This window comes from Zophobas morio, unplaced genomic scaffold, assembly GCF_036711695.1.
Source record: "Zophobas morio isolate AGI-343-1 ecotype UQ-CSIRO unplaced genomic scaffold, CSIRO_AGI_Zmor_V1 ptg000026l, whole genome shotgun sequence".
Lineage (NCBI taxonomy): Eukaryota > Metazoa > Arthropoda > Insecta > Coleoptera > Tenebrionidae > Zophobas > Zophobas morio.
In genome coordinates this window covers 8559459-8570565 of record NW_026972131.1, presented here as the reverse complement: position 1 = coordinate 8570565, position 11107 = coordinate 8559459, and the positions used below count along the sequence as shown (strand labels likewise).

The 11107-nt window shown below is 32.4% G+C and overlaps 1 long non-coding RNA gene across 1 annotated transcript; it reads left to right on the top strand.

Moving 5' to 3' along the window:
- Positions 1-10539: 10539 nt before the first annotated feature.
- LOC135136413 (uncharacterized) lies at positions 10540-11107 on the top strand. The gene is made up of 3 exons (XR_010281701.1): positions 10540-10647; positions 10698-10820; positions 10970-11107. It is a non-coding gene; the product is annotated as an uncharacterized LOC135136413 (long non-coding RNA).

Genomic DNA, 11107 nt, shown 5'->3' with positions numbered 1-11107 from the left:
ACAGTTCAAAGTGTTTGAAGGGAATCTGCGCATTATTTTGTGGTCTCTAGGATCCTTGATTACCCCACAAGCAGCCACAGAGCAATATTTTTTGAACATTTTGATAATAGCAATTCAAGCACAAACTGTTTTGGAGCGTGACAAAACGGATTAATTACAGGTTCCTATAACTCCCGAAGGGGGTGACATCTTTTGATATTTTCCCTTTTGACAAGTCGGACGATTGTAACCAATTGGAGAGACTTTAATAGTGAATCAACGAAGACGACGCTTTTCACAATCGCACGGAAGAAATAGTTTTGTGTGACACGTCAGTCAGGCGACAGGTCCGTCAGGAATGGCCAACTATTCAAATTGATTCGAAATGGCGATTCCCGTGCAAAATTTTTAATTTTTTTCTTATCTTTAACCGGTCTCATTTTTTATAAATATTCTTATATATAAACCTTCTCCTGACGATAAGGAACACGTAAAAAAAAGAATCGTCCGATTCGGTGCGGCCGTTCTCAAGTTATGGGCGTACATACATTTCGGCGATTCATTTTTATTAATATAGATTATTATAAATGGTTCTTCCAGGTCCTCAGAGAATAAAAATAATTTCATAAGAAAGCATTATAAAAGCAGCATCAGCAAATTTACTTGAGTTTTTAATTGGTTAAGATTGGTTGCGACGGTCGTCGTGTTATCTCCACCTTCGCGCAAACCGAGCTAATTCCTACAACTGCGTCATCAGTTCATCACCCAATGATCTTAATACGCAGTGTTAATTATGAAAAATATTGTTTTGTTACCTTTTATAACTTTATTTTATTGCATATATTTTTAGTAACCATTCTCATATTCATAATTATATTTTGCAAAAGCGTTGAATTTTTATTTTTGTTTTTTTAATTGGACTTTGCATATAAATTTGTTAAAAAAAGTAATATATAAATTAATTTATTCTAACAATATGGTTTTATTTATAATACACTACCTAAGTAGCAAGTTTTTGTTACCAAAATGTTATAATAAAATCAAGCTCCAAATTAGATGTAAGAATTTTGCTATACTACTTTTTTAATTGGTTTTGAAATCTTGTACTAAGTGTAAGATCTGCGATATTAGTTGATATTAATCGAGTCACAGATACGAGTAGGTGCTCTGAAAAGGTGACATTAACTAAATTTAACATTATTGAGTTTTGACTTGACTAGAGCATTTTTAACCCTCAGTCTGCAAGGTTGTTTTGGGGGTGGTTCTTGAGGGTTTCTCCGAATGGGCTAAAATTTTGCATCAATATTCTCCGAATTAAAAAGTAACAAAATATCGAGTTTTGCAACAAAATATTTTTTCAAAACTAACAGAATATGAAACCCATTTTCTGTTAATTTTCTCTATCAAAACAAAACTCCTAAATAAACTTTTTCTGGAGTCAAATGGTAATTTTTATTTCTGAAATTGGTGGGTAGATACTAGATAATTTAGTATTCAAATAGTATTCAAGGGTACATTAGGACTTAGCTTTATAAATAAGGTATGTAGTGCCTTTGGAAAGATTAAAGTCATATATATTTTCAAATTCTACATTTTTTTTCTTGAATTTTCACATCCATATCGTTATTTCCATCTAAGAATTTAATTTATCAATACAACTAAAATGTTTCTAAATACATGCACTCAACTAGATTAGTCGTAACTGTAGCCGTCTTTACTGCTACTAAGATTTTCCAATTTTAAGTCACTTTCACCGCTAGTACGTAAAAAAAAGAGAGAAAAGTTACAAATATTTTTTTTTAAACCAAGCAACCTTTTTTGTTTCCAATTTTATACTATTTATGTCATAGATTTATGTCAATTAACTCTTAAACAATGTCATACAAAAGAGAATTGCAAAAAGCGATATATCAATATTAATTACCGAAGTAACGATGGATTTTATACAAACAATGTAGAAGAAATTTCAAATAAAATTTAAGTCGAAGACAAAGTTTGAAGATAAAATTTTGGTTTGATGGGCTATATCTCCGGCTGGCGCTTCAGCACCTTTCATTGGCCGTATTAGTGGTGACGCGGTCAATACATAACAATATATGAGAACACCATAATAACAACGACAATTTTGCGTCGTATTGAATATAACGGATCTTTATCTGTTTTCCCATTAATAATAATTAATTAAGAAATTAGCACTTTTCTGGATTCTTTTTGAAATTCAAATAAAATTAAGTTTGAGCTTCCTATTATTAATTTAAACTTTCTCTTAAAACGTTTTCTTCACATTAGGTTTCTCAGAAATTAACCAGCATATAGTATGTACTGAATGAACCAAGTTAACAGTCAAAATGACGTGTAAAAATACATCCCAAAATGAGAGAATGGACGAAAAAATGCCGAACTTATGCATTCTTACTTAGTAGCAACTGATTAATATCTAACAGCGATAAACATAAACTCAAATTATCGCAATTCACGTACTATAAGAAATACTTCTATATTCGTAATTTATATATTTTGTAAATTTAAATATTAATAACTTAATTAATAATTAACAATAAAATAAAAAAAATAATAGAAAAAACTAAATTAAAATTGAAATAATAAAATAATTTTTTGGAGTGATTCGTTAGGGAGCCTGAGCTTTTACGGCGATAGCTGGGTAGCCGGGCTGTTTTAATCCCTAGTCTGTTTCTTTCAAGGATTTCTACGAATGTATTGAAATTTTGTATCAACAATCCTCGTTTTGATAAATTAGCAAATGTCGAGTTTTGACTTGATTGGTGTACTTTTAACCCCTATTCTCCGAGTAGGCTGAAATTTTGCATCAATAACCCCCGTATTGAAAAACTAGCGAATGTCAAATTTTGACTTGATTCGAGTATTTTTAAGCAAGGTTGTTTTAGGGGTAGTTTTTAACGGTTTCTCCGAACGGGTTGAAATTTTGTATCAACAATCTTCGTATTGAGAAATAAGGAAATGTCGAGTTTTGACTTGACTGGAGTATTTTTAACACCCAGTCTGCAAATCTGTTTTAAGGGTGGTTTTTAAGAATTTCTCCGAACGGGTTGAAATTTTGTATTAAAAATCTTCGAATTGAGAAATAAGCAAATATCGAGTTTTGACTTAATTGGAGCATTTTTAACCCCCAGTCTGCAAGATAAACTGTGGTCTGCAAATTAGAAACGCCTGTTGGGGGCGGCCGGGGATTACTAGACAAATTACTTATGGTTAGCGTCTTACCATTTACTCCATATTCCTAACCACTTCCTAACATACCTATATCCAGTGGTTGGAAGTAATTCAGTTACAAGTAATTCATTACTGTAATTCAATTCCTTTTCAAGTAATGAGTAATTGTAACGAATTAATTTTTTTGAGTAATTCAGTCACTTTACAATTACTTTTAACCCAAATACTTACTCAAAAATATTGTTCTGTTTTTCTCTACGAATCGTTTACCTGACTTTGAGGGATTATTACACTTGCTTCGTCCCCACATAGAGGAGATTAACCCAGTAAGAAGTTAAAATCTAAAACGAGTTTAGCACAGAATTTGTTAAGAAACCGGGTAACCATAGTATACATACGCTCTTCATCATTTTAAGGGTGAGCTAAAGCATATTCCAGCATAGGGAAATAGATATAAACTTCTGCCCAAGTTTTTGCCAAAAGTATACGTCCCATTGTAATAAACTTCACAACGTTGAAATGGGCGTAAAAAACCCTACCTAGACTGATTTTCCGTTTTTAAAAAAAAACTACAACGCTTTAAAATTGTGATGAGTATGAGATCATCAGGTTTTTGCTATTTATGGATCAATTTTAAATTTTCAAAAAAGTACACTAATAAAATATCTAAATAAATAATTGAGTAAACAGGAGCAGAATATTTAAAATTTGTGGTCAAACAAACTTTAGCCATTTTTCTGGTTCACTCAAATCCATAATAGGTAACTGATAGATCCCGTCCTTTTAAATAGCTCACAATCCGACAATAAAATTTTATGAGAGTGTCCATCCTCTAAGGTTTTCTAAATTTAATCTGTAAGTCACAACGTCAAGTAAGAGGCAATTAAAGACAGACTTTTACGTTTACTTTATCTTGTAGCCCCCTTCTAAGTATTTAGGAACATCCTTTTTATTAAAGATTAAAAGACTAATATATACGATACATTTACAAGTAGCTAATAAGATATTTTGAAATCTTCCACCAATGCAAATTTTTGATTAAAAGTTGTTGTAGCTAGCATCGAACTTTTATTTGTAGCTAGAGTGCAATGAAATTATTTATTATTTCCCTCTTCTATCTGAAGATTCCTTTCAACTGGCATTAGAAATTGATTTTTTGATTGATAAACCTCAAATTGTTCCATTTCTATTAAATAATAAGTAGTTAGAAACTATTCAATTTAGGAAAGCTAATTTTCCACTTCTTTATGGGATGTTCCTCGAAACCGATTAGTCATTCTTGGATAACATTCATGATGTCAATGATGTATGTTCTACACGACTATACGTAAAGTTACGCGATTTATTCTCTGCATCTGTCCCTTTGAAACAGCACAAACGTAATTTGTCTTCCTACCCTCTTTGGTTTGATCGTGCTTACGCCTGAAATCCAAAATGTTCTACAAAGCAACTCTACATGTTTTAAAAACTTTTTTGTACACTATCGCTCTTGTTCCAAAGTACCAATTAAGAAAGCCTACCCACGCTATACGAAGGGAGTTTGATAAGTGTGATAAATTGATAGGATGTCACGCAACAATTGACTAAATGTTATTTTTGCTGACAAGCATTCTTAAGACAGCACCTGTTAAAATTTCGTGCAGATTGTACGTTCCGTTATCATTTTATAAGCAGTTGAAGAGATCACTTTTTGAGTTAGGAAAAAAAAATGGAAAAAAAACGAGTTTCGTGCCGTGATTAAACCTTTTTATTTGAAGAAGTGGAGGGCCATGCAGATTAAAGCGGAGCTGGAAGAAGTTCACGGCAACTCTGCACCAGCCTTCAAAACCGTTTATTTTTGGATAAATGAATTCAAACCACCAAAGAAGTTATTGAAAAAGTTCATGGTATCGTGAAATAGCTGAGATTGTGGGCATCTCAACTGAATGGGTTACATATGAAAAAGCTCTGCGCAAAATGGGTGCCGCGACTCTTGACTGTGGATCAAAAACGCACGAGAAAGGACATTTCAGCGGAATTTGGCAAGGTTTCATGAGTCAAAGCAGTGGACACAGGCTGGTGAGAGTGCTCCAAAGAAGGCGAAGACCGTTTTGTCTGCGGGAAAGTTGATGGCTACTGTTTTTGGGATACTCAAGGGATAATTCTGATAGACTACCTGCAGAATGGTCCGATGATAACAGGAGCACATTACGTTGCATTGCTGGATCCTCTGGATGTTGCGTTGAAAAAGAAACGTCCAAGATTGGCACACAAAAAAGTGCTTTTCCATCAGGACAATGCACCGTCTTACAAATGTGCAGTTGCAATGGCAAAATTGTTTCAGTTGGGTTATGAATTGATTCCTCATCCAGCCTATTCTCCCGATCTGGCCCCTTGCGACTTTTTCCTGTTCCCTATTTAAAACTTTGGCTCGGTGGAAAGAAATTTTCTTCAAATGATGCGGCTGTGGAAGCTGTAAATGAGTATTTTGCAGGGTTTGAGAACTTATTTTTTGGAGGGGATGAAAAAATTGGATAGTCGCTGGACTAAGTGTGTAAACCTCGATGGAGATTACGTTGAAAAAAAAATTGATAAAAAATGTGTTAAACATTCTTTTGTACCACACTTATAAAACTACCCTCGTATTGTTGAACTTGAAACCTCATTTATCAACTATCCCTGCAAATTTTGGGCTTACATTCAACTGAGAAAAGGCTCCTCACGTATACCAGGACTCATGAAACACAACGGCATTGAATTTTCCACCCCTTCTTCAATTGTGAATGTTTTTGTATCAGTTTTTAGTAGTGTTTTTATTCAATCAGATGTAGATAATCTTAATATTGATCTTCCCTTTAATGACTACAATACTAATATAACCATTCCATCGATTTCTGAAGAGTTGTAAAGATAGTTTTACTCAAGGCATCGATAAGTCTCAGTTTCATTCTTAAAGATTGTGCTTACGTCTTTGCTAAGCCCCTACATCGTATCTTCAACTTAATTCTGAAAACTTCAACTTTCCCAAACATCTGGAAAACTGCCTGTGTTTCATGAGTTCTTAGAAAAGGCGATTTGAACAATATAGACAATTATCGTCTAATTTCTTTTCTTTGTTGCTTCTCAAAGTGTTCGAATCTATACTTTATAAACATAAATATGGCTATTTTTATGGAAAAAAAATCTACAGTTACAAATTTAGCATGTTTTAGTCAATTCACCTCAGAAGTAATCAATAACCGAGGTCAGGTCGACGTTGTTTATACAAATTCCCAAAAGGCATTTGACCAAATTGACCACGTCATTTTGTTAGCTAAACTGAAACGTTACGGCTTCTCTGACGCATTACGTTCTTTGTTTAAGTCATATCTTGTTAACCAGAATCAGTGTGTAAAATATAAGAAGCACCTATCTGATGTATATGTACCAACTTCTGGGGTCCCTCAAGGACCACTTCTTTTTTTACTTTTAATTAATGACATTACTGAGGTCATTGCATCCAACAAAGAACTTTTCGTCGATGATTTAAAAATTTATCGTAGCATCAGCTCCATCAGATACTGCATTTATTTACAACAAGATTTGGCTAAAATAATGATCTGGTGCGTGAAAAACCTACTTTATCTTAATGTTTCGAAATATTTCATTGTTTCCTTTTGTTGCAAGATTTATATATTGGTTTATGATTACACCTTAAACGACATTTTACTTGTACGGAAATCGGAAATTAGAGACCTTGACATTATTTTTGATGAGAAATTAACATTTAGACAGCTATACTAGACATTACGGCAAAAGCATTTAGGATTTATGGCTTTATATACAGAAATTGTAAACATTTTCGTTCTATATTGGTGTTAAATGCCCTTTATTATTGTTCGCTAATTAGAAGCAGATTAGAATAAGGTGTATTGATCTAGTTCCCAATATATAATGTGGCGGCGGCACAATGACACGGTGGTAAGCGAAGAAAGATAAGCGGCTTCGTGGTCTAGTGGTCAGGATATCTGCCCGGCAAGCGGGGGGCGTGTGGTTCGATTCCCACCGAGGCAGAAACATTTCTTTTTCTTCCCTTACCTACATATAATATTTATATTACCATGTTAGAATCTATTCAATTTAAATTTTTGAAGTATTTAGTATTTTTAACAGATGGTATTTATCCTCAACAAGGGTATAATCATAATATGTTGCCACTTAGATTTAATTATAATTTTTTAAATACTCGTCGTATTATTAATTTAATCCAGTTTTTAATTAAGCTTTTGAATAACAAAATTGATTGTTCCCAACTTTTATGTCAAATTAATTTCACTATTCCACGGTTAAACTCTCGTAGATTTTTAATTTTTTATTGTCACAATTCTGGATTCAGCAAGATAGTGCTCCGTTTCATTATTATGCTGCTGACCTTCAGCACTATTTCGCTAAAAGTACTCCGCCAAATAGATGGATTGGGAGACGCGAACTCATAGTGTGGCCAGCCAGAATTTTCCACATAAAACTGCTAGACTTCTTTTTATGGATTACTCTAAAGGAGGTACTGAATGCGAAATAAGCTCCGTGATGGAATTTCTGGACATATGTATCCTTGCTAAAATATTGATGACGTTATCACAAAATTTTGTTATGAAAAGTCATGAAACATAGACATCCAATGCTTCTTTACATGTACTTTAATAGTGCAGGCATATCTTTATTATAACGTATGGGGATTATCATAAAAATAATTGCAAAATTCATTCATAATTTTTCGAAGAAGCTATACCTGCTTGTTTGTCTATATTTCAGGAGCTAGTAATCGAGTCCATCGGACGAATTGCCACTTTTATATTTTTTCGACGTGTCATGACCTCTGGAGTACGAAAAGAGTGGTCTCCCGTTTCCGTCTGTCTGCCTGTCCATATGGTGTCTAGGTATATCCACTTTTATTACACACCTAGTCGCTGAAACTACCGGACCGACTGTTGTGAAATTTTGTATATATATTGAAATATAATGTAAATAGAACTAAAATTTGGCTAATCATACCCACCAGGAATGGGATGACGTCATCTCCAAAAATTATAACAGTAATTAATTTTTAATTTTATAAAATAAATCCTCCTGCGCTTGTGGTGTGTGAATCCGTGTCGAATTTTCACCCTAGTCATCCAAATTTTTGAAAAAAATTCAAAATTTGATAACAATATTTTGCAATTTAACTTTGAAACTGCACAGCCGAATGCTCTGAGATCTCGTAAACAATTTAAGGTAACCATAATCATGGTAAATTGTTAAGAAAAAATTATTCGTTTATCTCCTCCCAAAAAACTGATGATGTCATCTCAAAATTTTGCCGAATAAATCCTCTCTGAAAAATTCAAAATATTATGACTCTATACTTGTGGTTTAATCAACGCACTCTTAGTTTTTGGAATTACTTATACAGAGTGACTCAAAAAAATTCATTGATTAAATCAAGAACTGCACAACCGAACGCTTTGAAATCTTAGTGGTAAATTTTTAATCATAATATATCTGTTTATTCCCCCCTCCCAAAAAAAAATTGATGACATCATTTCAAAATTTTGCCGAATAAATCCTACGTAAAATGTGCAAAATGTGATGAGTCTATACTTGTGATTTGTCACTGCATTAAAGTTTTTGAAATTCTTATACAGGGTGATTTATAAATATTAATGAATGAGTCAATTTATTTTATTAATTAAATCGGGAACGGCTGCCGCCATTTTTTTTCTGTCGAAATAACCTTGGACCATTTTTTTTTTAAACGGGATTTGTCTGATTTCAATATTCAATTTTATCCCTCCTTTAAAATATGTAATAATAATAAAAACTAACTATTTACTAAAAACAAATGTCCATGATGTCATAAATTCGACGCCACCAATTAAAATTATTACATTTGTTTAAATCTTTTATCTAAATAGAATCAAAATCTGTAAATGATCTGTGTAGATAATTTTAATTTCGACTGCTGAAAAACACTATGTCATAGATACGGCTACGATAAATCAAATTTAAGAGGCCAACAATTTAAAAAATGTATCAAAACTGTCAGTAAAGTAACACTATAAATTTATATTGCACTTGGCATACTTTGCTGATTAAGTTATACCTACCTCGTAAAAAATAGGTAAATTAAATTTGTAGATAAACAGATAGCAGTAAGCCAAAATTCAACATGCATGACCTGAATATAAGATATACTACTAATCTTTTAAATTTTCGTTAACTAATTATTAAAAATAAATCTGTTTATTTGTGCTATAACCTAAAAAATAACTTCGCATGTCACTCTACTGTCGTATGATAAATTTATCTTCATATGTTTTGACTTTTTATATACAGACATCCCAGATAAAATTTCGCAACCTTACATCTTGAGAACGGATAGAAACACTGCAATTCTGTAAACGCCATTGTTTTTAGCGTAAATGTGAAAGCTACAGTACAGTGCAGATTTTATGTCTTTTTAAATTGCAGCGTATATTTTCAAATGGATTTTAATAAATTGTTAAATCAGAATTATAATGAAATAAAACACTTACCTATATAATTTTTAAAGACCCATTTCCTGTTGAAGTACAGATAACTGCAGTTATGTTTTACAGTCTTTTGAATATGTGGAGTGAAAGGCAGTTTTATTCCTACATGTTTCGAATTTTTATTAATACATTAAAGTCATCTTCAGGTATAACAAACTAAACGAGGTTCTTAAATAACTATAAGTTAAGTGTCAAAAACTCACCGAGGATGTAAAATACGACATGGTCTATAGTAATGTTAATAAAATTATTGTATAAAATTAACTGTATTTTAAAATTCAGTGGGCAATAGAGTAATTCGATGGCCAGCTCGTAGCCCAGATTCCGTGATTTAGAAGATAAAAAAAATAATGTGTTCAGTCTGTCAGGGAAACAGAGGTCGAACATTTGCTGAAATGACTGTTTTTGAAAAATATCTTACGAATTGTTTGTAAAATAAAGTATTGGGTGTGGAAATTTATAAGTATAATTTTGAACACTCATTATTGTTATTGTGCCTCTTTATTATTACACACACTGTTGGGAAAGTCAGCTGTGATTTTCCAGCTTTAAGTGGATAGGTACTTTAGTAACAAAGTAATTAACTTGTACCTATCTAAAGTTCTAATATCTATGACGTAACGTATTTATTACTATTTTGGAGTAATTCAGCAAATTTACATGGATATGTAATTAAGTATAACAGTACAAACATTTTAATCTTAATCTGAGTTCATAGTTATACATCCAAATTAACAAAATACTTTCATTGATTTTTTGATATACATTTATTGCAACATCAGCTCGACACACAACGACAGGTTAACTTCATTCAAAATAACGAAGAGATTTTAATAAAGAAAAGAAGTAATGGACATATCAATTTATTATCCGCGTTATCGGACAATTCTTACTAATATCTCACAAACTGAAAGTGTCTATGACAGTACATCTCCAACAGAAGAAGGTACGTAATTTTGTTTTATTAAAGCTTTGTTAATACTTTTTTACTGATAGGAATGATAATTTATTCAGTTGTGACACCAATTATTTGCGCTTTTGGGATATTCGGAAACACTATCTCACTTTTCGTTTTAAATAGAAGAGAACTTAAGGGTTCTGTCTACGTCTACTTGGCAGGTGAGTGATTTGATAATTTTCCTGCAGATAATGTTGTTGTAGAGAGACATGAACAAAATTTAATATCCTGTAAAGAACGAAATTGGCCGCAATTTCCTCTTTCTGTCGACGTCTCACAGATTTTCTGTTATTTACAAATATTTATTTAGTTTTAGCTTTTGTGGATCTTTGCAGTGCAATTTTACTTTTCTTCAGCGGATTGAGTTGTGGCGTATTTTTTGAGAAAGTTAATTGGCCCGTGTATGATGTTCTTTTCGGAATACCTTTGTCTATTCTGTTCAATACGA